This window comes from Octopus bimaculoides, chromosome 11, assembly GCF_046866305.1.
Source record: "Octopus bimaculoides isolate indiv1 chromosome 11, ASM4686630v1, whole genome shotgun sequence".
NCBI lineage: Eukaryota > Metazoa > Mollusca > Cephalopoda > Octopoda > Octopodidae > Octopus > Octopus bimaculoides.
Genome location: NC_142938.1, coordinates 18,015,683 through 18,042,072, shown reverse-complemented (window position 1 = coordinate 18,042,072; position 26,390 = coordinate 18,015,683). Strand labels below are relative to the sequence as shown.

The 26,390-nt window shown below is 36.1% G+C and overlaps 1 protein-coding gene across 9 annotated transcripts in view; it reads left to right on the top strand.

The window, feature by feature from the left end:
* The first annotated feature begins 2,095 nt into the window (after positions 1 to 2,095).
* Positions 2,096 to 26,390, top strand: part of LOC106867463 (RAC-gamma serine/threonine-protein kinase) — a 126,993-nt gene continuing 102,698 nt past the window's right edge. The window contains exon 1 of one of the 9 annotated variants that reach the window (XM_089359595.1): positions 2,096 to 2,762. The gene's annotated coding sequence lies outside the window, so the exon portion shown is untranslated. Of the gene's footprint in view, positions 3,814 to 20,940; positions 21,575 to 26,390 lie in introns of those variants that run through there. The other 8 variants (XM_089359591.1, XM_089359589.1, XM_089359585.1 and 5 more) reach the window with 8 other exon arrangements.

The window sequence follows — 26,390 nt, the reverse complement described above, 5'->3', positions numbered from 1 at the left end:
TGCCTCTGCATCAGTCTTACTTGTCCCAAACAGGCCTTCAGAAGTCTTGGTCTTTAGTTCTCTCTCCTCACTAAATACTGTAAAAACCCATGTAATTTGTGCACCTGTGTAATTTATGCAGGTGATTTTCAGGATAAAATTTGTTAAAAAAAGCTTCTACTCATGTAAAATTTGCACCTAAAAGTTTTCAGAATTGCTGATACGGTCAGGGGAAAAAGGTTTTCAATTTAGTTGTATTTAGCATAATTTCACTTACTTATGATTAGATTTTATTAAATTTTCATTAAACAAAAATAATTTCTGTTTAACAGGTATCACATTAAAAGCTATTAAATTACAAAATGTTTGTGTTGTTTATAATAATACTAGCTGGCCCCGGGCCACCAAAAATGCCCACTAATTGTAGTATTTTATATATAGATATGGATGCTAAATCAAATTAATACACTTGTCAATGTTATCTAGTGGTTGTCTTTCGAGATATGTAATTAATCATCATTTGTTACTGAAAGAACGCTTGTTCACACAAACAAAAATTCACATACTTCCCTTGTACACACACACACATACACACATATATTCACAGAGTTGAAACACTGTTTGATTTTTCTTTTCAGCGTTGAATATTCACCATTCCACTTCCATTACATGCACACACACACGTGCACACGCACGCACACACACACACACACACACACACACACATTCACATCCCTCTCTTTTACATACACACACACATATATGCACAGGGAGTTGAAACGCTCCCACTACCAGTTTGCCATCACCCTTTCCTTCCTTATTCATCTATCATCACTTCCTTTCTCATTCATATTTTGTTCCCCCAGGGTTTGCAGAATGTCCTTGTCGAGCTCTACAGATCTTTTATGATGAGGCTGGTCTTCTAGGCTGTAATTTCCAGCTCGGAATTTTTGGAATCACTGTTGACACTGGCTTATGCTTATTGTCTGATCCCCATATACTGCATTAATAATACTCGCATTTTCCATTGCATTGTTGCCTTTATTGAACTCCTAAAGTAAAATATGCTGAATATGGTCCTTTGTCATTTCCATTATAACTTTGAAGAAATAACTGTTAAAATCGAACTGCACTCTTCAAAACTTGCACTAAGAGGTAAAATTACTCCCTGCTTTTATAGCAAGTTGATGCAGATAGTTACCCTGTTCCCCTCCAACTTTTATTCAGGCATTTGGGAAAAAAACACATTATTTATGGGATGACCCAATATATGAGCAGGTGAAAGCAAACTAAGCCTAGTATAGATAATACAGAGTAGTGCTCAAATGGATGGGAACAACTTCTGCCTCTTCATCCAGGGTGGCACCTCTGCATCAGAAGTCAGCTTGCTCCCTTTCTCTCTCCACACACACACACACATCATCATCGTTTAACGTCTGCTTTCCATGCTAGCATGGGTTGGACGATTTGACTGAGGACTGGTGAAACCAGATGGCTACACCAGGCTCCAATCTAATTTGGCAGAGTTTCTACGGCTGGATGCCCTTCCTAACGCCAACCACTCAGAGAGTGTAGTGGGTGCTTTTACGTGTCACCCGCACGAAGGCCAGTCAGGCGGTACTGGCAACGGCCACGCTCAAGATGGTGTATTTTATGTGCCACCTGCACAGGAGCCAGTCCAGAGGCACTGGCAACGATCTCGCTCAAAAATCCTACGAAGGCCAGTCAGGCGGTACTGGCAACGGCCACGCTCAAAATGGTGTTCACGTGTGTGTGTCCTTGACTTCACATCATGTGACGGTTATTCGTTTCCAGTCTTCTGTCAAAAATGTCTGGTTATGGGAAAATATTACTCTGTTTGGAAACAGGTGAGGGTTGGTGACATGAACGGCACCCGACCATAGAGAATTTGTATCAACAAATTTCGTCTGACCTATACAAGCATGAAAAAGTAGGCGTAAAATGATACTGATGATGATGATGATCCAAATTCTCAACAGATTTTGTTTTAAATAAACATATTTGATGACCACAGAAACTTGTTTTTTGTTATATTGAAAACATTCAATTAAAAAACAGCAAATCATGAACAGAGACAACAGATGTTTTATAAACTATTAATTTTATTATCGTATATGTTGGGTAGTATATTTTAAGGCTCACACAACAGGCTTCATTTTCTGAGAATATATTTAATGATCACACTTTTCAAGGAAAAAAATAAAAATAAACTAAAAAAACAAAAACAACTTTAGTTCATGAACAACAGATTTTAATTTCTTTAAGACACATTTCATCATCTTTTTCTTCCTTTATCACACTTCTTATGGCTACACATTTTAAAAAACATATTATGATCACACAATTCTTTTCACTCCCTGAATTCATAGAGCAGTTTTCATTTCCTAAATTATCAATTTAATAAATTGATCACACATTTCATACATTGAACAACAAATTTCATTTCATTAATGTCCTATGCGTAACAGATTTCACTTATTAAATATTCGTTTTACGAACTAACAGTAAATCGCAACTCAGTGCAGTCATACGATCTGCAATCGCTCCCAAGTCTCCCTACTGTTTCAAAGAAGGGAAAATATATCGGAAAATCTAGTACTGGAAACAAGATATCTTTAAAAACAAAGAAAAAAAAAAGATATGGAGCTCTATTCAGTTTCGAGTTGAGGTTAAACAGCACCATCATTCTCAATAAAATTAAAATCTCATTCAGGAACTCCTATCTCATGAGCGCACATTGAATGAGAACAGCAAATTTCTCTGTAAGTAAACATATTTCATTTTCTCAATCACGCACCTACGAGAGCGTGCTTCTTGGCGAGCGCATGTGTGTTTGTGTTTATAAAATGGAAAATCCATTAACGCATCGAGATTTCTGAACCAGAACCATCGACCTTACACTACTTTTATGCCTAACCTCGCCTTTCCCTACTCCAATGTCACATATTACAATGCACATTACCTTTTACACACATATCGATTACTCCACCCCCACCATACACACACACAGTAAGTCTATTTGCCTCCAACGTACTTATCGGAAGCTTATCCGTAAATAAATTTCCAGTTACTCATTGAATTTATTTCTTCTTCGTCTTCGTTTACTCATACATATATGTATGTGTGTGTGTGGGCTTATACACACGCACACATACGTGCACATGTATAAAAGTGCGCAAACACAAATACATTCATTCTTAGCCATAACCGGTGTACAGTCGAAAAGTATACCTTAAAATTAAGTCAGAGTCACACTTAGTGTAGCAGAAAAATTGAATATATAATTTTGAGATTAAATATGATTTCACTCTTCCAACATCAGCTTAAGCTTATAGCTAGCTAGAAGAAAATTAAACGTATTCACATATAGTATGTCTTTTATCATGGTTTAATTTTTTTTGTTAAAATTAAACCATGAAAACAAGTACAGTCGCAGACAATGAAACTTACAGGGAAACATTTTATGTGACACCGCCCACCAAAATCTAAGAGTAGTGGCGTGAAATAAATACGAAAAACGGACAAAAAACCGTAAAAAATTAACATCCTTTAAAGCTTTTTGCAAAAAACACATATATAAATATATATATACACATATATATTTATATACGTACACACATACATCAACATACATTTTACTTTGAAGCTATAACCTACATCTAATCACGACAACTGATATTGTGGTGACGAGACTTCTTCAGGAAGCATCCTGTTTAACGTGAATCACCAACTTTACCGTTGGTGCCAATGTCATATGTGGAATATCATCACGCTTGATGTTTCTTCTTCGTCTAGCTGATCCATTATAATCAGGTAATTGTCAATATCAATACGTAGATGCCTTGTAAATATAATATTTACGCTTGAATCACTGTTTTCGCATATATATATATATATATATATATATATATATATATATATATATATATATATATGTATATATATATATATGTATATATATATATAATACTAGATATTTTTATCATTTTTCCATCCATATCTGTCATAAATATATTATATGTATTAATATGTAATATATGTAATTAAATACATAGTATTCTGCGTATATATATATATGTGTGTGCTTCTATTTTTCGGATTTATGATTTACCGACGATAAATAAGAAATCACGATATATATATATATATATATATCGTGATTTCTTATTTAGGCACAAGGCCAGCAGTTTTGACAGTAGGAATAAGTTGACTCCAATATTTGGTTGGCATTTTATTTTATTAAAGGGTGTGACTTCAGCGCGATTCGAACCCATACCGTAACAACCAGAAGAAATAATGCAAGCCATTTTATCCGACTCTCCAACGATTCTTATAATCCACCACCCTTTTATCTATCTATCAATCTATCTATCTCTGTCGCTCTACATAGGTGTACCCTACTGACTTTGTTTCCTCATAGCTTTCAGAAAACTTTCTACGAATATCTTTCTGTTGGTGTGATTGCAATTATATTGGAATTTAATGTGCAAAAAAGGGGGGGGGATGTTCAGCGTGCACACATGCACATTGACACATCAAATATTTTTTTTGTAAATTTCAAGTTTCATTTTGTAGATATATATGTGATGTGCGCGCGCCCACCAGTATTTTTTCCACATTAAATTCCAATGTAATCGTAATCTATGCCATCTGAATGATATCTGTAGAAAATTTCATTTTAAAATATGTATTTTTTTAGAAATTTAAAAGGAAACGAAAGTCGTATAAATACAGACTGGTGTTCCCTCTCTCAAGATTTTGTTTCTCCCATAACTTTCTGAAGAAAAATGCGTATTTTTATTCAACATTTTGAATAATTACGTTTTCAAGAATGTAGATTACAATTTTGTTGATAAAATTTAGAAACAATGATTATTTCGGATTATTTCGGGAAGAGTTTTAGATCGATTTCCATCCCTCTCCGACTTCGTTTCTATCACTATCCGTAACTCCAGCATTTTTCATTTTTTTGTTTTTAACAGATCTAAATTTGCGTAACATCAATATATTACTCTACACTCACGAAAACGTATTTCTGCAAAATATTTTAAAATATGCATTTTAAAAGGGGGTTATGAGTTATATGAGAAAACAGAAGTCGTGGGAGGATATCAGTCAGTGAGGACACACACACACACGCACACACAACCTTATCTCCCTTCCCTTCTCTGTATTTCTGTCTGCCTCTCTCTGTACATAAATATATAATTGTTTTGCCTAATCATGTACGTACTTACGTACATACATACATATTGTTATATTCTGTAGTGTTTTTCATAATCTCTCTCACGCACGTTTACTATATATAGCGTATAAGTGTGTATATATGTGTATATATACACATATGTACATGGGTGTGCGTGCGTGTGTCTCTGTCTCCTTGTCTTGACATTGCATGATGGATGTGAATGAGTGTGACCATCATACAAGTGGTGTCCTTTGTTTCTAATCTTCCATGAAATCTGGTCATGGGGCCATGGAGAAATATATTTGCTTGAAGGTTGTCAACATGAAAGACATCTGGCTGTAGAAAATCTGCTCAAATAAATTCCATCTAAGTCATGCAAGCATGGAAGATAGACATTAAAAGATTCTTATTCTTATATGTGTGTGGAGAGAGTGAAAGCGTAATTGAACCATGACGGAGTAGACCTACATGAGATGCAGTTTCACTTCATATACAGACACACATGCAGTATTCCTGAAGGAAAAATATTTGGTTAAGAGTAAACCATTAATCTTAGCATTCGTTGACTTGGAGAAGGTTTTTTTTTTTATGGTAATTTGTTCAGTTATTCAGTGGTCACTAATGAAATTAGATGATGGAGATGAATGGTTTGTGAAGGCGCAGGAGTGGCTGTGTGGTAAGTAGCATGATTACCAACCACATGGTTCCGGGTTCAGTCCCACTGCATGGCACCTTGAGCAAGTGTCTTCTACTATAGCCTCGGGCCAACCAAAGCATTGTGAGTGGATTTGGTAGGCGGAAACTGAAAAAAGCCCGTCGTATATATGTATATGTATATATACGTGTGTGTGTGTGTATGTTTGTGTGTCTGTGCTTGTCCCCCTAACATCGCTTGACAACCGATGCTGGTGTGTTTACGTCCCCGTAACTTAGCGGTTCGGCAAAAGAGAATGATAGAATAAGTACTAGACTTACAAAAAATAAGTCCTGGGGTTGATTTGCTCGACTGAAAGGCGGTGCTCCAGCATGGCCGCAGTCAAATGACTGAAACAAGTAAAAGAGTAAGTGTATATAAAAATGCAGTGAGTAAAGTAGGCTTACCAATGATTTCAGTGACAAATTTAGCTTGAAGGGAGGAATCTATCACAGCTCATTCCCCAACCCTTTTCTATTGATCATAGTCCTACAGGCCATCACATACGCTTTCCATGGGAACTCCTATAAGCCTATGATCTGGTTCTCATAACCGAATCTATAGTGAAATTAGAAAGGAAATTCTGGGTACCAAAGCTAAATCAAAAATCAAGAAGCTTCAAGATTTTAGTAAATAAGAAAGATGACCCTGATATCTTCAGGAAATGGCTTGCTTGTTATGCAGGAAAATCATGGGGATAAACTCTATATGCTGTACTCCATGTAAGCTATGAAGACATGGATGGTGTTGTGGAATCAGAGGCAGACTAACAGAGAGTGTAAGCTTTATATGTGATTGATGTACAGGAGCAGTATGTATTATGAGCACACTGAAAATAGATTCTTTTAAACACCCAGATGACTCACTATTAGTTGACAGCTTTTGTTACCTAGGAGACAAAATTATACTCTGAAAGCGTAATAGCCATGATATAGACAGGTTGGATAAAGTTCAGGGCTACCATTACTATTGACAATAAAGGTATTTTCCCTCAGAGTGAAGGGTAGATTGTATGATGCTTGTGTTAGAACTGCAGTGCTGCATTGTACTTAGCCATGCACCTTGAATGAAGAGGACTTAAGACTGGAAAAATGTAGCTAGCATGTTCTGTTGGATATTGAATGTTAGTGTGCACACACACATGTACATTTTATATATGTACACACACCATTATCTCTTTCACCTTTTAATGCCCATGTATCATGCTGTCATAGGTTGGAAGATTTGACAGAATCCATCAGGTTCAAAGACTACAGTAAACACACAGATAGATAATCCTTTCTACTACAGGCACAAGGCCTGAAATTTGGGGTGAGGGCTAGTCGAATACATCGACTTCCCAGCGCTTGACTAGTACTTAATTTATCAACCCCGAAAGGATGAAAGGCAAAGTCAACACGGACAATGACAGCCGAATAAAAAGTGCCAAGTGCTCAAAGTGAACTGTGCCTCAGGAAAATCTGAGCTGGAGTGCTGAAGATTGATTTCAGATGCTATGCCACACAAAATGATGATGAGGGACATAATGATTAGCAACATGCAATACTGAAGAAGACCCATACCTTCTTTGAAGCATGGCAAAGAGAAAACTAAAGCAGACATGAGTTTCTGTGTAGTAATTCAGTGAATAATTCACTTCATCAGCTTCTGCAAGTTTAATGCAAATACTTGTAGCATGCTTAACCTGAGAATCTGTATTAACTATTTTGTAATTATGCATTAAACTTGTAAAAGCTGATAAGTGTTCCATATCTGCCAGTTAATATAAATACACATGCACACAACATACCTGTGTATGTCTATGTGCATGTTTAAGTATATATATATATATATATATATATATACACACACACACACACACACATACACATAGTGTACTGTTCTGTGATGGTAAGATCAACAAAAAAAGCACTTTATCTGGTGAGAGATAAATATTATTTAATAAACACAATGTTTTTATGCGCTACTATTAGTTTCATGTGCTGAGAACATGCCAAACATTGTTTTATGATTGTGCTAGGATACGTGACTTGTTATAAAACAATGTTTGACATGTTCTCAGCATATGAAACTAATAGTAGTACATAAAAACATATATTGTGTTTATTAAATACTATCAAATAATATGTATGTGTGTGTGTGTGATCAGAGAGACCTGACATCTTGCTGAACTCAAGAAGACCCATCCTCCACAGCAGAAGTGTTAAGGTCGATCCTCTGGTGGAGAGGATTGGCCTCCAAGAGTCCTGTGCTGGTGCCATGTAAAAAGCACTTGTGCTGGTGGCACATTAAAATCACCCAGCACACACTGTAAAGTGGTTAGTGTTAGGAAGGGCATCCAGCTGTTGAAACCAAGCCAAATTAGACTGAAACCTGGTGCAGCTTACCAGCTCTGGTCAAACCATCCAACCCACGCCAGCATGGAAAACAGATGTTAAAGGATGAATGTATGTATGTATACACACACACACACACACACACGCAAGTACATAAGTGTTAACAAAAAAACAGAAAACAGATCACTCAGTACATATTATTTTCCTATTAGATGCTGAATTTCACATTACAGGTATTTTATTTCCAATCTATGGCGATTGGAAATGAGAATTTCGGAGTAATATTTTGAGAAGACTTACGTTATAGTAAAGCATGCATGCGTGCGTATGCGCACACACACACGCACACCCTCTTGCTGAAATTCTCTCTGCAAACGTTATCTTTTTGATAGTGTTCAAATAAGTGCGTTGTCCTTACTTTTCATTATGCATTTATTTACTATTCAGTAGTTGTCCTTTTTATTGTGTGCTGTCAGTGCACCACTGAGTGCAGCACCATGTGCCTTGGGTATAAGCAGTGTTTTGTTTTGGTATTGTTATTTTTATTGTATTGAAAGTTCTCTACATAAAATGTGTGTAGTGCAACAGTGTTGTTTCCTGTATGTCATTCTTATTTGTTTCTAAATATTATACTCATTATATTAAAACGTGAAGGTGCATGGCTTAGTGGTTAGAGTATTTGACTCACGCCACCCGGCCACATGTTGTTTCCTTGAGGAAGACGCTTTATTTCTTGTTGTTCCAGTCCACTCAGCTGACAAAAATGAGTTGTCTTCATGCACCTGTCATTCAAAGGGCCAGTTTTGTCACATTGTGTCACGCTGAATCTCCCTGAGAACTACATTAAGGACGTGCATGTCTGTCGAATGCTCAGTCACTTGCATGTTAATTTTATGAGCAGGTTGTTCTGTTGTTCGGATCAACTGGGACCCTCCTTGTTGTAACTGATGGAGTGCCAGTATACTTGTAAGTCCTGCAGTTTTGGTTATACATTTTTCTGCATGTTTTTTGATTATTCCAAAAATACCTCATCACTTAAGAGAAAGTGAGAGACAGTAAATACATGAATCCAAAGAAAGGTTCATACATAGATGCATACACACAGCAAATACTGGATGTCAGTTTCACTTTTCATTACCACACGAGGATAAAATTAACTCACAAATGGCTGAGTACTCCACAAACATGCATAACATTTACGTAGTTCTCAGGGAGATTCAGCCTCACACAGAATATGACAAGGATGGCTCCTTTGAATTACAGCTACAACTCGAGACATATATATATGAATGTTTTTGTGTGTGTGTATAGTTTAGGTTAGTTAAAACGTGTTTGCAATAATAAGTGTCACGTGGTGGAAATAAACGCAATTACCAAACTTTCATTCATAAATCCATTTATCATTTCGTTCTTTTGCATTTCAATTTGTACATTAAGGTTCTTTGAATATATACAATGTATTTTAAGGTTAAATAGTAATTCTGTTTATGTTTGTGTAACTGAGATATTTTGTACATTATTTACATTTGACGGATATTTGTCCTCATCTTGTTTGTTGTTAACACATTTCGGCTGATGTACCCTCCAGCCTTCATCAGGTGCCTTGGGGAAATTTCAAACTTTCTGTATTCTGTAACTGTCACAGTATACTTTTCTAGGCCTGAATTTTTTGTGGGGAGGGATCAGTTGATTAAATCGACCCCAGTACACAACTGAAACTTAATTTATCGACTCCAAAAGGACGAAAGGCAAAGTCGATCTCGGCAGAATTTGAACTCAGAATGTAAAGACAGACGGTCATAATATACAAACATTTCTCATGGCACCAGTACACTGTTTACAGATGCTTACATTCTTTATTGTTTTCTGTGAATTTTTCATGAGTCCAGCTAATTATTATTATTATTATCATTATTATTATTACCACCACCATCATGAAAGAAGTTATTATTATCATAGAAATATCCTTATAATTTAAGTATCATTTTGTTGGGATAATTATAATAATTATTTTTTATACCAAAGTGAGCAACAGAAAGCAATTGAAATCAATTGAGTATTTGTTTTCCAAGGACAAATCTTTAGCTTGAAACAAAACAGGATGTTGAAAGGCGGAGCATGTAATTTTTCTTTTTTTAAAAATGAGAATAAAACATAAAAGGAAAAAAAAACAACACTGACTGAGAAACATGAAAATAACAACAAAAAAAGAAACAAAACTAAAAGACAGCAAATATTTTATAATAGTTTTTAATATGTTGTAGTTGGGCAGAGTAGATACACATGTATCTGTCTGTGGTAAATACTTCCTCCTTATCTGGAGCTTCAATCTAGTGTTTTTAGATTAGGCTTTTTATATCTCAAGCATATTTTCATCGTTGTGGAGAATCCAATAGCTCTATTTATTACATATGTGTGCACTGAAAGATTTCTTTGCTTCAGGTATCCTACCATATAATTAGCCTAGTGAATTTCATATTTGCTAACCTAATATGTCTGTTGATGTAATTGTTCAGAATTGTTTTCAGTAAAAATGATAACCAAGGCATTGAGGGATCCTCTGCATGATTGTTTAATCTGCTAGAAACAGTAACCGTATAACAGGATCATGTGACCAAGTACTTGGTAGGTATGATCTCTTGCCTAAACCAAAGCCAGCTTTGAAAATGACCCAATGCACCATGTGGTTGATCCACCTACCTTGTATTGATCTTAGCCAAAGGCAGCGACGGTAGCACCAAGGTACTTAAATTAACTTTTTCCAGAATCATGCCATTGAGTATGAGAGGAACTGTTTCAGAGAATGAGATGCTCGCTGATAGAATATCAGTCTTAGCTGAGATTATTTTCAAGTTAATTTACAACACATGCATACTGATGTGTTCAGCAGCTGATTAGATATTTACATGGTCAGCACTATTTATTGCAAGGTCATCAACATAACTGAGGTCACTGATGGCGAAATCTTGTTCCACAATGGTTTCTAAAAGAATCAACCGGCATATGTGCCACAGTGCAGTTGATGACAAAGTAGAGTACACTCATAATCATAATGGTTGAATATTGTGTAACTTGTGCTTACATCTAACAACATCCCCTCTTACATAGATGATGCCGTTCTTCATTCTCTCTAGCGTTCCACACTTAAGCATTGTCCACATACAACATAGACACCCAAACAAAACCTTCTCTGACTCCATGAACCAAGAACTCAAAAACATTTTCCAATAGAACTTTACCAATTTTCTATCCGTCAACAGCACAAAAACACATTCACTACCTGTATTCTTTCTACTATTAGCACAAGGCCTGAAATTTTAGGGGAAGGCATTATTCAATTACATTGACCACACTGTTTGACAGGTACTCATTTTATCGACTTCAAAAGAATGAAAGACAAAGTTGACCTTGATGGAATTTGAACTCAGTGTAAAAGGCCAGAAGAATTACTTCAAAGCATTTTGTCCAACCTGCTAATGATTCTGCTAGCTTGCCACCTTACACTCACAACCTATGTTACCAAACTTTTCTACTGCTACAATTGGGGTCTCTCTTCCTCAGACATTGTTGGGTCTGTGACACCGCTACTCACATACTCTTAACTTGTCCATCTCTCCTCTTGTCATTCATATCATCCACCCTGCTTACCGCTATGTTCTGTTCTTTCACCTCAAAATGTTAATCTTCTTGAAATCCCCGTCTGTCTGTGTTTTTTCCTGCTACTGTTTGCTCACAACTTCTTAAGAAGAACATTATCCACACATTATCCACACCAATCCCTCCAGTAATGAAGGGATCAGTGTAGGCCATATTCATAACAACTTTATCTTCTAGAATTAAAACCAATGAAAAGCAAAAACAGGTCATTGGCATATCAGCTGGCAGCTACATTCTGGCATATGAGCCATCTCTTGTAGAATATTTATGGCAGTGAATTGGCAGAGTCATCAGTGCATCAAGCAGAATACTTTGTGGTATTTATTCTAGCACCTTACATTCTAAGTTCAAATCCTATTGAGACCAACTTAACTTTTCATCCTTCTGAGGATGTATCTGTCATGTGCAGTGGACTGTTGGAATTGTTAGTGTTTGCCAAGATACCACTTGCTGTTTTTTTTTGTTTTTTTTTTCTGGCTGTTTCAAATTCTGCCATGACCTACTTTGTTGGTGGATCTAATCTGTCTCCCAGTTTAACAACACCATTTTGTCCTTAAATGGCTTTAGCAAAGTCCACTGTGCTGTAAGAATTCAGCCCAGATCAAGTCTTTCCTGGCCAGTTTCAGAGGCCCCTTAAAGGATCATAGGCACTACCCTTTCCACCTGATGGAGAGATAATAATAATAATAATAATAATAATAATAATAATAATAATAATAATCCTTTCTACTAAAGGCACAAGGTCTGAAATTTTTTTTTTGGGGGGGGGGGACTAGTTGATTACATCAACCCCAGTGTTTCACTGGTACTTAATTTATCGACCCTGAAAGGATGAAAGGCAAAGTCAACCTCATTGGAAATCCTTCCTAGAATGGGCACAAGGACTGAAATTTTGGGGAGGGGGTAACTGATTACATAGTAATTAGTTTATCAAACCTGAAAGGGTGAAAGACAAAGTCAACTTTGGCAGAATTTTAATTCTGAATGTAAAGCCAATTATTTTGTCTGGCATGGTAGTGATTCTGCCAGCTTGCCATTTTTTAATGATAATAATAGATGCATGTGCCTAGAGTACCTTTATCATATAGGTAGTATTGAGAGATATATTGGGGTTTCATATATTTGTACCCCAGCATCTTTGATAGTGTGTGCTGTTCTCTCAATAATAATAATAAAATAATGATTTCAAATTTTGCCACATGGGCAGCAATTTTGGAGGAGGGGATAAGTCGATTACATTGACCCCAATGTTTAACTGGTACTTATTTTATTGACCCCGAAAGGATGAAAGGTAAAGTCAACCTCGGTGGAATTTGAACTCAGAACATACCAACGGGTGAAATACTGCTAAGCATTTTGTCCAGCGCGCTAACAATTTTTATTTCTTTATTGCTCACAAGGGGCTAAACATAGAGGGGGACAAACAAGGACAGACAAAGGGATTAAGTCGATTACATTGACCCCAGTGTGTAACTAGTACTTAATTTATCGATCCCGAAAGGATGAAAGGCAAAGTCGACCTCGGCGGAATTTGAACTCAGAATGTAACAGCAGACAAAATACCTCTAAGCATTTCGCCCGGCGCGCTAATGATTCTGCCAGCTCATCACCTTAGTAAAAATAATGATGATGATGATGATAAGAAAGGTTTCAAATTTTGCCACAAGGGCAGCAATTTTGGGGAAGGGGGCTAGTTGATTACATAGACCCAGTGTTCAACTGGTACTTATTTTATTAACCATGAAAGGATGAAAGGCAAAGTCGACCTCGGTGGAAATAATAATAATAATAATAATCCTTTCTACTGGAAGCACAAGGCCTCAAATTTGTGGGAAGGGATTAAGTCGATTACATTGACCCCAGTATGCAACTGGTACTTCATTTATCGACCCTGAAAGGATGAAAGGCAAAGTCAACTTAGAACGTAGCGGCAGATGAACTACTGCTTAGCATTTCACCTGGCGTGCTAACGATTCTGCCAGCTCGCCGCCTTGAGTGCACTAAATCAACTATGAAGCTGTATCAATGTGAAAGCAAATTAACATTAAGGTACAGCCTTTGTGTAGTGGATATCATCAAATGTAGTACTTGATTGGTGCTTTATTTTATCGACTCTGAAAGGATGAAAAGTAAAGTGAATTATAGCAGGATTTGAAGTTAGAATGTAAAAGGCCAAAAGAAATACTACAAGGCACTTGGATTGATGCTCTAATGATTGTGCCAATGTACTGCTTTTATAATTTCTGTACATTCTCAAATAATGATTAGAGTATCATGAAGTAGGTGTACACTAGTTAGCAGAGACAATTAGCATATTTTAGAGAATTAATTGCTCAGAAACGCCATCAATATGAAAAACAATAGTTCAGTTAGTGTTAACATATGTCATGTTGTGAACATTAAAAAAGAGCTAATTACAAATAATTATATAGTGAGGAAAAGACAATATTAGTTATTTACTTATATTATTTTAATTAATATGTCTGTTAACATAGGAAAATACTTGGAGTTGTCCCCCATACTTGCTGAAATAATTAAGTAACTAAAATAATATTTGATATTGACTAACATTGTCTTTTCATTGTCACATAATTATTCTTAATTACCTTTTTAATGAGCACTAAATTAAATTTGTTAATACTAACTTAACTATTGTTTTGCAAGTGGAAGCAACCGGCATTCTGTAAAGTAATTGGTGAACAAACAGAGGTCATGTAGGGTTGAAAAGAGAAAGATATTTGGTCAGACGTGTTGAATATGTACCCTCTCTTTTTTTAAATTTTATTTTGTTACAAAATTTTTTTTAATCATGTTTTCAACACCAAAGATAACGATTTTGCACAAATAGCAGTTTTTCATAATCCTCTCCTACAACTCCTGTCCACAAATCATTTGTTTATCTCTTTGAAGATTTTAAAATTTCTCCCCTCATTTCCACATTTGTATATATTTGTCAAACCAGCAAGCGAAATGAGGAAGGTCTTAATATGGTCACACAAATTTGCAGGAAATAACAGCCAAATCTCTGAAGAATAATTTTTCCAAAAATTTCGATTTGTTTTTTAAAATCAACCCTACCCTTAGCTTTTGGAATAGCATCTGCTATGCATGTGGAAATGCCTGTCAAACCAGCAAACAATGAAAGATGCTTCAATGTAGTTGCTTATCATGCTAGAAATAACAGCCCAAAATTTCACCTTTTTAAAGCATTCTCACTTCTTCCAGCTTTCAGAATAACACCTATTTATAGAAATAAGAACTGAATCCACTCCCTCCCTAACCAGTTTACATGTTGTAAAGATTGAAAAGGGTGTGGACAAATCATCATGTAAAAAAACAGAAATTGTAACATTCAAAATATACTTATCCAGTACCATAGCATCCAAGAAACTTGTAGTGTGTTGATGGTGTTTCTCAGGAATTCGAATGTGATCAAATCGTTTTTGCCCTTTGCCTCAAACTTGTTGACTCCATATTTGCTGTATTGCTTTCTAGCTGGCATCATTTAATTAATCTACTGCTGCTTTGTTGGAATTTTTCTTCTTCATTTCAGGGTCTTTGTTGGCATAAATTACCTTTTGTTAATTTACAAAATTTACTTTTTGAGAATAATTTAATCTTTGAAAAAATTGAATCTTCTGTACATATACTTTTTTGGTTATGTCTCAATAAAATTATAGTATATTTTTGCTGTAAAAAGCATTGCCTATAAAAAGAGTGAACTAGCAAGAAAAATGCAGGTGCAGAAGTGATATTATTCTTATTTATTTGAACCTGGACAAATACAGAACAAGAAATGGAAGCTTAAAAAAATTGCACCTGAAGTTAGAATTGAAATTTAAAATATATGTTGTTTTTAGTTTCATTCAAATGTAAAAGTATACACCTTTTTAAATTCTAAACACTATAGACAAAAGATTGGAAAGCCATGCATATGAAGCTCTCTAGAAATTCAAAGCTCTTAGTTCTTGATATCCAGAAACTCTCACCATTCCAAAACTCATTTCTTATATAAAGATTGACCAACAAACCTCCCTTTCCACAAGCGCAAAACATTTATTTTCCACACATTCAACATTAAACCTTTGAGTATGGTCTCAGTTAGACATGTACATGAGAGGGTGCAATAGGGAAAAGAAAATGGTCCTTCAAATTTACCAAATTACCAATATGCTGCCCGAGTATACATAAAATTTTTTTACACTAAATCTTTGCCTTGCTTTTCTCCATTAAAAAGCATGTTATTTAAATGCCTAATTCTAACTTCAGCTGCAATATTTTTAAGCTTCCACTTCCTGTCTTGTACTTTTTCAAGTTCAGTTAATTGATAATATTGTCCCTCATGCACCCATATCTTTACATTTTACCTGCTAGCACACGCATGTGTGTATGTATTTGAGCCCTAGTGCATCTGCTGCACTTGGGACACTTGGAAACTAGATTCTCTCAAATGTCCAGGTGGCTCCCTAGTAGTAGTTGATAACTTTTGTTATTGCAGTGATCTAATTAGCAGTGGGATTGAGGTGTTCCAAAAGTGTGGGATCCAGGATCAGATGTTGATTGACAATACATGGTGCAGCTAAAGACCTGACCTTCTGCAGCAGCTTGTGAAAATGCCTGCTATAATTTGAGGGTATAAAATAAGCTGTAGGCCTATATTGAGACAAAAGCATTTGACCTGTGCATATTAAATCCCCCCTCTCTCTATATATATCATACATTTTCTCCATCTCACTGTCATTTTGTTTTCCTATACACTCTATGATGTTACCTGACCTATGCATGCTGAATCCCCCCTACCTCTACTACTCATATCCTGCTACTTCCTCTGACCTGAATCATGATGCTTGAGTGGGGAAAAGATGGATTCTACTCTTGCAACCTCTACACACTCTCCCTGAGTCTTCTGTTACTAAGCTGCCTTCTATTCACCTTCCTAGGCATGTTACTTTGTGAGTGTGCTCTGGTTCCCACTTGTCTCATCTACTGTTAATCTCTCCACTACTAATCCCTCTCAACGATAAATCCGTTCTATTCTGCATGTGTAATTTCTCTAATCAACTTACCTAAAGTCATCACTCTTCCTGTATAATACTGTAACTTCTTCCAACACCTCACCGAAAGTCATCACTAAAGCCATCATTCTCCTATCTCCTATTTGCTTTCAGTGTTAGAGTCTTTACAAGGCTATCTCACTATTGCTGGTAGCATGGAAAAAAGCTCCTAGCACACTCTGTAAAGAAGTTAATGAATTGTGGGGGAAAAAAAAAATAGGGTTTGAAAGGACTTTTTTCTTTGTTTTGCTGAGAGTAAGATAATCTCTGTAGTGCAGGTATCAGAAAAAAGATGCACCCACTATACTCTGTAAACTGGTTGGTGTTAAGAAGGGCACTCAGCCATAAAAACTAAAGCAAAACTAAGACAGTGGATCCTGTTGAACTGTTCATCTCATGCTAGCATAAAAAAGGTGAACATAAAATGATGAATGAGGATGCTGATGATCACGCTGTGTATGTGTGTGTGTTTTATGAATTTGTTTTGTAAGATTCCTGATGTGAAATCGTGTGTTGAAACAGATACTGTTATATTTCGGGATGATCATTTTTTTTCTTTCACCAAATAAACACATACACTATGTATTTGTTCTCCACTTGTTTATTATTGTTCTTATTTTATCTTATGTCCATTGTCTGGAAATCTTTCGTCACACGTCTGTGACTTCTTTAGTGACCCTTTCCATTCATGTGTATCCTCCTGCTCCACCTAGTCCTTCTGTGATGTGTATCCTTATCTGTGCATGCATTTGCATCTGTGTGTGTGTGTGTATATATATATATATATATATATATATATATATAAATAAATAAATGAGTGTGTGTATATGTGTAATGTGTACATACACACACACAAATATCTGTATGTGTGTGCATGTCAAATACCTTTACCCTCTCAAGCATTACTGTAGTTAATGCTCTAATGATAATTTTTTATTGATGCTATGGTCAGGACTGTAGAACAAACAACAATAATTGTCAGGTATGGCTTTATACCTCTTTTTCCATATCTCTTTCTCTTTTCTCCTTTTTATTGTCATTATTAGCCAGCTCTCTGTGGAATTGAAATGGATAAGATATTAAATAACATATGTTTCTAAATTGAAGTATGTTCCGTCCAAGCGTTCTATTGTGCTGATGTTTAATTCTCAATGACTGAATCCATCTACCTTTTAATACACATCTTATTGGGTATGTTTCTTGTACATCCAAGTCATTTTATGTGTTTCTTTTATGTCCGAGTTTTTTCTGTATACCTGCAATAAATTCTCTTAGTTTATTTTACTTCATTAACCCTTGCTGCTGAATTAAAACTTAACCCACACTTTAAAGTACTAAAACAATGATGAATGGATTAAATGTAGTTATCTGTGTTTTTTGCCTGTGAGGAACCTAGCGGAACCTCCTCTCCACTTTGCTTCTTGGAGGTAGCACAAATCGACACATCTCCGTTCAAGCATATCAACAATCTCCCTAGACCTACCTTTCAGTGTGCCGACGTTCAGTGTGCCAACTCTGATGATGTGGGAGGTGTGGGTCCGTGAGACCCTGGGATGGGGGACAGCAGTGTCATGTACCTGAAAAGAAGATAATTATATATATATATATATATATATATATATATGTGTGTGTGTGTTTGTGTGTGCATAGCTGTGTGGTAAGAAGTTTCTTTTTATATCGCTTGGTTCTGGGTTCAGTCCCACTGCGTAGCACCTTGGGCAAGTATCTTCTACTGTACCCCTGGGCTGACAAAAGCCTCGTGAGTAGATCTGGTAGATGGAATCTGAAAGAAACCTGTCATGTCTGTGTATGTATTTATATATATATATACATATGTGTGTGTGTGTGTGTATCTACATTATCAGGCGTGTCACGAATTTCCAATTTCCAACTATATGTTCCCCTGTTGTCATCAGCTTGTAAATGTTCAAGACTAACACTAGCAGCATCGACGACACTGGTCTGATAGAAATTGTGAAAAGTCTAGACACAATTCTTTCCTCCGCCATGCCATGAAAAAAGAAGATACCTTTGTATCTCTCAAAGTTCTGTTGTAATTCCTTGGTTTCTTTCTTTGTTTTTTTTTTTTGTTAACCAGTTAACTCCCTTGTTCGCTATGCACAACCCATCTTCTTGTCTGGTTTATGTTTCATAGTTAACTCCCCTTTAGTTTTTTTTATTTGATCCTTCATCATCGTCTCTTTTGCTGCATTGCTCATCTATGAAGTCACTCACTCGATAGTTAACTCCCTTAATTGACTCCTCTTTTCTTTGACTATCCCAATTTTTTTTCAGATAGTGTATCTGAAAATCCTTATCCATTTCAAAGACCAGTTAGGCATTATTTAACGAATAGAATGCTGCTGTTTCTAGTAGGTCGAGCGATCGCGTAGAGCATTGTATGGGCAACCTTTTTCGGGAAGCGGGTCCCATGAAACAGTTCCTCACCAGGCAGGTCGGAATACTAAAAGAATTAGGTGCCAAGAAGGAATTAAAGATAATCTTTTGTTAGATGTGCCATTCAGAAAGTCCCACGAGCCGCAAGCTGCCCATGACTGCCGTAGAAGAAATTCGTTCCTTCCCATCGCTTATTCCCAAGAATTTACCAATTAGCTGCTCACTTATACACCGTTTCATTTCAACGGTCTTGGATGCAACCCCGACTTTTCTACTCGCTCTGTCTACTCACTTCGTTTCATCTATCGCCCTGAATGTTGGATCAAATGTCAAATGCAGTTCTACGGTAGTTTGTAGTTTATTTGTCGACTGCTTAGATTTCAGTTGCTGTGGTATCAAGGACTTTTAAAATGTGACTCCCCTTTCTGCACAGCAGCCTGCTTTGCTTTCTTTTATATTCTCGTCAATTAAACTAAATGATCTCTCCTTCCCTCCTCTCCTCTTTCTCTCACACACTCGTCCTTTTCCCCTTTCCCAATAGTTAACACCCTCTTACTGTATCACTTCTTTCGTTTCGATCTGCTTCTTAACGAACGTCATCGAATCGCATGTTTTTATGACAGTTTGTAGTTTAGTAGTCGTCTGCCTAGCCATCATAATTAGCACTAATCTACCAAAGACGTTCCAGCCGTGACCAGCTCATCTTTTTGAGTATACATAAAATACTATGTCCTGTTAGGAACTACAACATCCAATATATTCTTCGATTTATTTTCATTTTTAAAGTCGTTATTGTTTGATTTAAGGGATAACAGGCTGCTGTTTCTAATAGCGATTCACAAAATATAGGCTTCCTCTTTTAATTTTTTTTACCATTGGTTTCGTAACGAGTGCAGTCAAATCTTTAAAATTGCTTTTACGACAGCTAAGAGTTTAGCAGTCGCTGGCCTTGGTAGTATATTGGTTGCCGTGCTATCAAGGTCTTTTAAATAGTAAAACACGTCTCCCCCACCCCTGCATGCACACTCTCTTAATCTTCTTTCTCTCCACCTTTATTCTCTCTCTCTCTTTCACACTCACTACTATCTTTATTTATCACTCCTGTTCTCCGCTCTAATATTTCTTTCGCTCTATTACTCACCATTTTTATTGTGCCCCCTCCCTAACATTTCCCTTTGCTCTTACCCTTTTATATCTCTATGTTCCCTCTCTAGCATTTATTCCTTTTCCTTCCACTCTACTTTCCCTCTCTAACATTTATACCCCTTTCTATTACACCCCTCTCAAATATTTATACCCCTTCCCTGTTACTCTACTTACCTTCTCTAATATTTATTTTCCCTTTCTCTTACTCTCCTCCCCGTCTCTTTCTTCCCTAATCCTTACATTATCTTTCTCTATTAACACTCTCCCTCGTCCTTCCCCCCATATTTCTCTCTCTTTCATCCCCTCTATTTCACTCTTTCCTTTTCTCTTACTCTCCTCCCCGTCTCTTCCTTCCCTAATCCTTGCATTCGCTTTCTCTATTAACACTCTCTCTTATCCTCCCCCATATTTCTGTCTCTCTCTCTTTCATCCCCTCTATTTCACTCTCTCTCTTTCCTTTCCTCCCTCACTTCCACTAGAAGAAAGCGAAGAGCGAGCAGGCTAACCCTGAAATGGCGAGAGATGACGAGATTAGAACGAGATGTAAAGACAGCTGACGTCAGTCAAAGTTGGCTTATCTTTTAGCTTTGATAACAACTTGGGGGAAAAGCTAAAACGAACAAAAACAAAAAAAACAAGCAAAGCGAAAAGAAAAAAACAGCCGAAACGAACATAAACAAAAACAAAAAAGTAAAAGACACGAAACAACAACAACAACAAAAAAACTATCCCCCTCCTTTTTTATAATACATCATTTTAGACCTTTTAAATTTGTTATATATTTATATATACATATATATACATATTTTTTAAGAAGGGGGGAAAAAGGCCCAGAAATCAACAACTCAAGGATATATAAGGAAAGAAGACGTGAAACAAGAAGCAAAACAAACACACACACACATACATATATGTGTATATACACACACATTGATATATATCTGCATACACATTGACACAACCATAACAATAGTAATAATATGTTGTTATTAGTATTGTTATAATACTAATAACATTTATTATAATATATACTACTAAATAACTGTAACAGTATTAATAGTAATAATAGCCACATACAAAATTGGATTTTATTTTAGAGCAGGTAATGTATTCGTTAAGAACCAATTTTTGTTTGTGTGTATGTATGTGTGTGCATATATATATATGTGTGTGTGTATGTATGTATGTATGTATGTATATATATATATATATATATATATGTATATATATGTATATATATGTATGTATATATATGTATATATATGTATGTATATATATGTATATATATGTATGTATATATATGTATATATATGTATATATATATATGTATATATATGTATATATATATATCTATATATATGTATATATATATATATCTATCTATATATATGTATATATATATATATATGCTTTTTAAGCATTCTTTTTTGTCGTAGTCTCTTGTGTGTTGGTTGTGCTGAGGAAAAAAAATCTTTTTTTAATTCTGTAGACATATTACAGGGCACTGCACGGCACCATCACATTCAAATGTGCCTACTTATTTTCACGGACACACTTTTTTTTTTTTTTTTACAGATCCTCCCATAATTTTTCTACAGACGCAACTATTTTAGATTGTTCATATATAAAACACACACACACACACACATATATATATCTTAATATATATGTGCGTGTGTGTGTACCTGCACACATGTGTCTGAATGTATAAATTGCTTCGTTCTTGCATTTAAAAAATTTTTTTCTGTATCCATCTAACAAAATGTTTACATGAAATTGAAGTTTGTTTCCTCTTAAACACTCCTCTCTGATACTATATATATGTGTTAGCTATAAACACACGGATAGGCATTACAGTGTTTACAGTTCATTATTTTCTTTGATATGCATTTATCTATTCATTTATTTATTATTTGAAGTATAGAAGGGAAAGGAGTGGGTGGGTGGGGGGACAGAAATATCCATTTAAAAATCGAATTCCCGACTTCACCACCGCCGCACTATAAATCAAGTGTGAATGGTGATGTATCTGGGTTTTTTTTTCTCACGCCATCCCCCCCCCCTTCATGCTTTGATTCATAAAACATGTAATTATTATTCCCACATACAAATATATTTATTACATCTCTTTATAATAGTGAGCGAGGGAATCTCTACGCTAGAAATAGCTCTCATGTCTCTCTTTCGAAATACATCCAACAGTCTTTTAATAAAAGGGAAGGACACATTAGACAGTATAGTCTTAGATAGACGGGATGATCGTGAAGGGGGGAACGAATTTCATCCATCGGGGTCTCCTCGACCAGGGATGACTTGAAGCTATAACTACGCCTCGTAGAATCATTTAAACACCCCGCACTCATGAATATATATTCCACATGTTTTCTATCCAGCTAGAAGATTATATATATTTTACTAATGGTATTTATTTTATCGATCCCGGAAGAATGAAATGTATAGTCGATCTGGGTGAAAATTTATTAAATGAATATACTTTATTATGTATGTGTACTGAGAACCCCACCTCACCAAATTGAAACGTGTGTGTGTGTATTATATATGTAATATCCATATATAAGCTATATATAAGCTATATATTATGTTCACACATTGTGCATGCATATACAACTGCGAAACTCTCTGCTGCTTTCTCATCTATCTATCTATCTATCTATCTATCTAATATATGTATGTAGTGTGTTTCGAATATCCAGCACTATCATCATTGTCAACATCACCACACTTCATATTTAAGATGATGTAGGAGGGGCGGTCTGTCGACAATAAAGCGTGTTGCATTGCTCTCTATAGTTGCAAGTGGGGGGGAGGAAACAGTGAGGGAGAGAGAGAGAGAGAGAGAGAATAAGGAGAGTTGTAGTAGTTTTACAGTGGGAGGGGGGGTTCACATATATTCAATAAGAGAAGAAATATTACAGAGAAAACATTAGAGGGGGGGTCACGTAAAATGTGTTATCTAGCGAGTTTGTGTGCGTGTTTATACACACACACACACACATATATACGCGTGCGCGCATAATGCATAATCTAGGGAAGAAACCTCTACGTGGTTCTTGCAAATAGCAACCAAACCTCCAACTCGTACTCTTCCATTTTAGAAAACTATTTATTGAATGGTATGATTCAGTTGCACTGTGCTTGGGAGAAAACGATGACTGGTTGGTCACGATTGGAAAGGCTTTGATTCAAGCTCTGCTCAGACAATGCTGACCTAGGGGCTACTCAATATCTCTGTGTGTACGTGTGTAAAAGCAAGAACTAATATTAGAGAGGATGATGCAAAGAAGCAGTAAAGAGAGGTGTGGTGGTGGGTTACAAAGACACAGAGAAATGGTTTTCATTAGAGATGGTTGTTAGTGTTAGGTCGGGCGTTATATAAAGAATGATGAGCTAGACAGTAAAAAAAAAATTGGAGAGGAGGAAGAGAGAGAGAGATAGATACATGTTGAGTGAGAAACACGCACATGCATCCATGCATATGCGACACACAATGATGATTTTTATATCTGCACACACGCACACTTCTTTTAGTCTTAGGACTGCGGCCATGCAGGAGTAACGCCTTCAGATTATATAAAGCGCTAGTTTTACACGCACACTTTTGTATACACTTACGTCTGAATAAAATGTGTTTATGTGTGTGTGGTTAAGAATTCCGCATGGACGAATTGCGTGGTTGTGCATTTAAGAAATTTGCATCCCAAATACGTGGCTTCAGGCTCATTTGCGACCATGGGCAAGTATCTTTTATCCAAAGTCTTGAGTTTAAACTTAACCTTTTGAGTGAAATTTCGTAAACGGAAACTATGGAAGCCCATCAACGGGACCGTTCCTGTTTCTTATGCAGTACATGTAATTGATCGCCCGGTCTAACACCACAACCTGGGGGCTTGAAACAAGCTGATGCACAAGATCTGACGATAACTTTGTTCCCGTTTTTTCTCCGAGACTCTGCAAAGGTTGATGGGCGCTGTCCTTTCCTTGTGTGACTAAACCATTAAAATTGAAATTAAAAGTTAGTGGTGGGTGCTCTGTAGAGGCGAGGCACTCACTCTTCGTCGTTTAGTAGCTTCATTGCTGTACAACTAATGCCTTGGTCCTTGGGAATTACTAACTATTCAACAGCATAAACACCATTTGTTATTCGCTACAGCAGTTCTTGTCGACCAAATATCATCTCTGGTTCTCTCAGTTTTCATCATTTTTCCTTCTCATCATTCCGCTCCTTATTTTAGTCACACACTTAAACGCGGTGCATATATACGGTCATACACATACTTATACATACATATATATATATATATATACACACACGCACACATGTGTACGTAAATATATATATACACCCATGTATGTGTGCATATGTATATGTAGTAAATAGATACACATGGACTGCAAACTGCATAATTCGTCTAAATCAGGTATTCTCTTAGAAGGTACTAATGAAATGTTTTGACGAATATATATATACACACACATGTATATTATATAGTAATATATACGTATATAAAATGATGCATACATTATATATGTGTGTGTGTGTGTGTGTGTGTGTGTGCTCGCACACAGACAAAATAAGGGGAATAAGGATGTATTTGAGGACATGTTCAGGCTTACAATTTCCTTTTTTTTTATTTTAAATAATCAGTTTATATGTGTATATATATGTAGAAACTAAGCGACGTCTCCGTTTCGTAGACACTAGAAGACACTCCTACTGCTTGGAAAACAAAACGGAATATAAGAATGTATGAAAGTGCCATAATAATAATAACACTTCCTTTAATTAAATAAGAATTTAATAATAATATTGAAATAATAATAACCATTGTAGTTTGATATTTCTGAGTGTGGATTTCGGTAAGCCGGTTCCGTCTACTCCTCCGCCGTTAACCATTTATATAAATAAATATATAAATGTCAGTGAGTCACTCACTCGATCTTCGCCTCTCTCTATCTCTCTCCCACTCACATTCATGTGTGTGTACACATACACACATGCAGCAGTCGTTGTCTTCATAATCTTTCCAGCTTTCATCAAGTGTTAATTTCTCGCCGTGCAACATCCACAGTGTTTCAATACCTTATCTCTCTGTCTCTCTCTTTCTCTGATGTACACACACAAACACACACATGCGCATATACAATTTTCCTCGTGTATGTGAATATATATATATATATATATATATAATGATAAATTTTTTCACATACATGCATAATTTTTCTCGTGGATATACTCATATATTCAGACATATGGTATCTATGTCTGTCTCTCTGTCTATGTATCTATCTATCTAACTACCATTCTGTCTGTCTGTCTGTCTATCTAGCTATCCATCCAGCCAGCCAGCCAGCAATCTGCTTGTGCATGTAAAATATAAACAAATTATATAAGTATATATTAAACATGTATACTGTATAATTACATATACACACACACATGTATGATGGTAATTCTCCATTGTTCGATGATGAAGATACAGTTCATCGGTCAGATGAATTCCATGTTCCACAATTGATGTCTAATCAATGGTTGCGTATTCCACGGCCATGTGTACCCTTAAACATTTCAAAGCTATGACCTGTGACATTACAGGTAAATCAGTCTGACAGGCTTGTATACAGATGACATGTAGTGGGAGTGAACACAGGACCTTGTGGTTATGAAATGAACTTCTTTACTCTTTGCCCATGTTGTGCATTTTTTTTTACTTGTTTCAGTCATTTGACTGCAGCCATGCTGGAGCTCCACCTTTAGTCGAGCAAATCGACCCCAGGACTTATTCTTTGTAAGCCTAGTACTTATTCTATCGGTCTCTTTTGCCGAACCGCTAAGTTACAGGGACGTAAACACACCAGCATCGGTTGTCAAGCGATGTTGGGCGAGGGGGGGGGACAAA